This window comes from Octopus sinensis, unplaced genomic scaffold (genome assembly GCF_006345805.1).
Source record: "Octopus sinensis unplaced genomic scaffold, ASM634580v1 Contig11596, whole genome shotgun sequence".
Lineage (NCBI taxonomy): Eukaryota > Metazoa > Mollusca > Cephalopoda > Octopoda > Octopodidae > Octopus > Octopus sinensis.
In genome coordinates, this window is record NW_021832391.1 from 57,589 (window position 1) to 63,015 (window position 5,427).

General features: G+C 44.1%; 1 long non-coding RNA gene across 1 annotated transcript; it reads left to right on the forward strand.

Moving 5' to 3' along the window:
* Positions 1-497: 497 nt before the first annotated feature.
* LOC118761290 lies at positions 498-4,056 on the forward strand. The gene is made up of 3 exons (XR_004997267.1): positions 498-518; positions 1,062-1,121; positions 4,027-4,056. It is a non-coding gene; the product is annotated as an uncharacterized LOC118761290 (long non-coding RNA).
* The last annotated feature ends 1,371 nt before the right edge of the window (positions 4,057-5,427 follow it).

The following is a 5,427-nucleotide window of genomic DNA, read 5'->3' on the forward strand; positions in this document are numbered from 1 at the left end:
GTAATTCAGGGGCATGTAATTCAGGGTATGTAATTCAGGGGTAGGTAATTCAGGGGCATGTAATTTAGGGGAAGGTATCCAGGGCAGGTAATTCAGGGGTAATTCAGGGACAGGTAATTTATAGGAATGTCATTCATGGGCAGGTAATTCAGGGGCTTGTAATTCAGGGTTAGGTAATCCAGGGTATGTAATTCAGGGGCAATCAATTCAGATGAAAGGTAATTCAGGGGCAGGTAATCTAGGTGCAGGTAATTCAGGGACATGTCATTCACGGGCAGGTAATTCAGGGGCTGGTAATTTAGGGATAGATAATTCAGAGGCATGTCATTCAGGGGCAGGTCATTCAGGTGCATGTAATTAAGAGGCATGTAATTGAGGGCCATGTAATTCAGGTGTTTGCAATTCAGGGGCAGGTAATTCAGATGCATGTAATTTAGGGGCAGGTACTTCAGGGGTATGTAATTCAGGTGTATGTTATTGAGGGGCAGGTAATTCAGGGGCAGGTAATCCAGGGGCATGTAATTAAAGGGCAGGTAATTGAGGGGCATGTCATTCAGGGGCATGTAATTTAGGGGCAGGTAATTCACGGGCATGTAATTCAGGTGTATGTAATTCGTGGGCAGGTAATTCATTGGCATGTAATTTAGGGGCAGGTAATTCACGGGCATGTAATTCAGGGGCAGGTAATTCAGGTGCAGGTTATTCAGGGACTCAGGGGCAGATAATTCAGGGGCATGTAATTCAGGGGCATGTAATTCATGGGCAGGTAATTCAGGGGCATGTAATTCAGGGGCATGTCATTCAGGGAAGGTAATTCAGGGAAAGTAATTCAGGGGCATGTAATTCATGGGCGGGTAATTGAGGGGAAGGTAATCCAGGTGCAGGTGATTTAGAGGAATGTCATTCATTGGCAGGTAATCCAGGGGCAGGTAATTCAGAGGAATGTAATTCAGGGGCATGTAATTCAGGGGTAATTCAGGGACAGGTAATTTATAGGAATGTCATTCATGGGCATGTAATTCAGGGGCAGGTAATTCAGAGGTATGTAATTCAGATGAAAGGTAATTCAGGGGCAGGTAATCTAGATGCAGGTATTTCAGGGGCATGTCATCCACGGGCAGGTAATTCAGGGATATTTAATTCAGAGGCATGTCATTCAGGGGCAGGTCATTCATGTGCATGTAATTAAGAGGCATGTAATTGAGGGGCAGGTAATTCAGGGCCATGTAATTCAGGTGTTTGTAATTCAGGGTCAGGTTATTCAGGTGTAGATTATTCAGGGGCAGGTAATCCAGGGTTAAGTAATTAAGGGGTATGTAATTAAGAGCAAGGTAATTCAGAGGCAGGTAATTGAGGGGCATGTAATTAAGGGGCATGTAATTGAGGTGCAGGTAATTGAGGGGCATGTAATTGAGGTGCAGGTAATTGAGGGGCATGTAATTCAGGTGTATGTAATTCAGGGGCATGTAATTCAGGAAAGGTAATTTAGAGGATTGTCATTCAGGGGCAGGTAATTCAGGGTTAGGTAATCCAGGGGCATGTAATTCAGGGGAAGGTAATCCAGGGGCAGGTAATTCAGGGGTAATTCAGGGACAGGTAATTTAGAGGAATGTCATTCATGGGCAGGTAATTCAGGGGCATGTAATTCAGGGGCTTGTAATTCAGAGGAAAGGTTATTCAGGGACATGTAATTCAGGGGCAGGTAATCTAGGTGCAGGTAATTCAGGGGTATGTAATTTAGGGATAGATAATTCAGAGGCATGTCATTCAGGTGCATGTAATTAAGAGGCATGTAATTGAGGGGCAGGTAATTCAGGGCCATGTAATTCAGGGTCAGGTTATTCAGGGGCAGGTAATCCAGGGTTAAGTAATTAAGGGGCATGTAATTCAGGTGCATGGTAATTGAGGTGCAGGTAATTGATGGGCATGTAATTCAGGTGTATGTAATTCAGTGGTAGGTAATTCAGGGGCATGTAATTCAGGGGTAATTTAGAGGATTGTCATTCAGGGGCAGGTAATTCAGAGTTAGGTAATCCAGAGGCATGTAATTCAGGGGAAGGTAATCCAGGGGCAGGTAATTCAGGGGTAATACAGGGACAGGTAATTTAGAGGAATGTAATTCAGGGGCAGGTAATTCAGGGGCATGTAATTCAGGGGCAGGTAATTCAGGGGCTTCTAATTCAGAGAAAAGGTTATTCAGGGGCATGTAATTTAGGGGCAGGTAATCTAGGTGCAGGTAATTCAGGGGCAGGTAAACCAGCGGCAAGTAATTAAGGGGCAGGTAGTTCAGGGGCATGTAATTAAGAGGCATGTAATTGAGGGGCAGGTAGTTCAGGGCCATGTAATTCAGGTATTTACAATGTTATTTAGGGGCAGGTAATTCAGGGGCAGGTACTTCAGGGGCAGGTAATTCAGGGGCAGGTAAACCAGCGGCATGTAATTAAGGGGCAGGTAGTTCAGGGGCACGTAGTTCATGGGCAGGTAATTGAGGGGCATGTAATTTTGGGGCAGGTAATTCACGGGCATGTAATTCAGGTATATGTAATTCATGGGCAGGTAATTCAGGTGCATGTTAATCAGGGACTCAGGGGCATGTAATTCAGGGGCAGGTACTTCAGGTGTATGTAATTCAGGGGCATGTAATTCAGGTACATGTAATTCAGGTGCATGTAATTCATGGGCAGGTAATTGAGGGGTATGTCATTCAGGGAAGGTAATTCAGGGGCATGTAATTCAGGGGCATGTAATTCGGGCATGTAATTCAGGGCCGGGTAATTGAGGGGAAAGTAATCCAGGTGCAGGTGATTTAGAGTAATGTCATTCATTTGCAGGTAATTCAGGGGCAGGTATTCAGAGGAATGTAATTCAAAGGAAGGTAATTCAGGGACAGTTAATTTATAGGAATGTCATTCATGGGCATGTAATTCAGGGGCAGGTAATTCAGGGGTATGTAATTCAGGGGCATGTAATTCAGATGAAAGGTAATTCAGGGGCATGTAATTTAGGTGCAGGTATTTCAGGGGCATGTCATTCACGGGCAGGTAATTTAGGGATAGATAATTCAGAGGCATGTCATTGAGGGGCAGGTCATTCAGGTGCATGTAATTAAGAGGCATGTAATTGAGGGGCAGGTAATTCAGGTGTTTGTAATTCACGGGCAGGCAATTCAGATGCATGTAATTTAGGGGCAGGTAATTCACGGGCATGTAATTCAGGTGTATGTAATTCATGGGCAGGTAATTGAGGGGCAGGCAATTCAGGGGCATGTAATTTAGGGGCAGGTAATTCACGGGCAGGTAATTCACGGGTATGTAATTCAGGTGAGGTAATTCAGGTGCAGGTTATTCAGGGACAGGTAATTTATAGGAATGTCATTCAGGGGCAGGTAATTCAGGGGCAGGTAATTCAGGGGCAGGTAATTCAGGGGTAGGTAATCCAGGGGCATGTAATTCAGGGGTATGTAATTCAGGGGCATGTAATTCAGATGAAAGGTAATTCAGGGGCAGGTAATCTAGATGCAGGTATTTCAGGGGCATGTCATTCACGGGCAGGTAATTTAGGGATAGATAATTCAGAGGCATGTCATTCAGGGGCAGGTCATTCAGTTGCATGTAATTAAGAGGCATGTAATTGAGTGGCAGGTAATTCAGGCCATGTAATTCAGGTGTTTGTAATTCAGAGCAAGGTAATTCAGAGGCAGGTAATTGAGGGGCATGTAATTCAGGGGCAGGTAATTCAGGTGCAGTTAATTCAGGGGCATGTAATTCAGGTGCATGTAATTCAGGGGCATGTAATTGAGGTGCAGGTAATTGATGGGCATGTAATTCAGGTGTATGTAATTCAGGTGTGTGTAATTCATGGGTGGGTAATTCAGAGGAATGTAATTCAGGGGTAATTCAGGGAAGGTAATTTAGAGGATTGTCATTTAGGGTTAGGTAATCCAGTGGCATGTAATTCAGGGGCTTGTAATACAGAGGAAAGGTTATTCAGGGGCATGTAATTCAGGGGCAGGTAATCTAGGTGCAGGTAATTCAGGGGCTGGTAATTTAGGGATAGATAATTCAGAGGCATGTCATTCAGGGGCATGTAATTCAGAGCAAGGTAATTCAGAGGCAGGTAATTGAGGGGCATGTAATTCAGGGGCAGGTAATTCAGGTTCAGGTAATTCAGGGGCATGTCATTCACGGGCAGGTAATTCATGGGCAGGTAATTTAGGGATAGATAATTCAGGGTCAGGTCATTCAGGTGCATGTAATTAAGAGGCATGTAATTCAGGGGCAGGTACTTCAGGGGTATGTAATTTAGGGGCAGGTAATTCAGGTGTATGTTATTCAGGGGCATGTAATTCAGGGGCAGTTAATCCAGGGGCATGTCATTCACGGGCAGGTAATTCCGGGGCAGGTAATTTAGGGATGGTTAATTGAGGGGCATATCATTCAGGGTCAGGTCATTCATGTGCATGTAATTAAGAGGCATGTAATTGAGGGGCAGGTAATTCAGGGGCATCTAATTCAGGTGTTTGTAATTCAGGGACAGGTAATTCAGATGCATGTAATTTAGGGCCAGTAATTCAGGGGTATGTAATTCAGGGGCAGGTAATTCAGGGGCATATAATTCAGGGGCATGTAATTCAGGGGCAGGTAATTCAGGTGTATGTAATTCAGGGTCAGGTAATTTAGAGGAATGTCATTCATTGGCAGATAATTCAGGGACATGTAATTCAGGGGAAGGTAATTGAGGGGCAGGTAATTCAGGTGCATGTAATTCAGGGACATGTAACTCAGGGGCAGGTAATTCAAGGGCAGGTAATACAGGGGCATGTAAATCAGGGCCATGTAATTCGGGGCCATGTAATTAAGGAGCAGGTAATTGAGGGGCAGTTAATTCAGGGGCAGGAAATTCAGGGGCATGTAATTCATGGGCAAGGTAATCCAGGGGCAGGTAATGCAGCGGTTGGTAATTTAGAGGAATGTCATTCAGGGACATGTAATTCAGGGGAAGGTAATTGAGGGGCAGGTAATTCAAGTGCATGTAATTCAGGGACATGTAACTCAGGTGCAGGTAATTATAGGGCAGGCAATACAGGGTCATGTAATTCAGGGCCATGTAATTAAGGGGCAGGAAATTCAGGTGCATGTAATTCAGGGCCACGTAATTACCTCCCTTAAGTATGTAGTTATCGTAATATACGCTTTGTCGCTCTGAGACTCTTTCTGTTATTTCACTGCGACCATGGTGGAGCACCGCCTTTAGTGAAGCAAATCAACCCCAGCAATTATTCTTTGTATGCCTATTACTTAATGTATAGGTCTCTTTTGCAGAACCGATAAGTTACGGGGACGTAATGTTCGATATACTTATTTAGTAGGTATTTATTTATTGTAAGAATTTCAATTATCATAAATTATGGGCTAGGAAAAATACTAG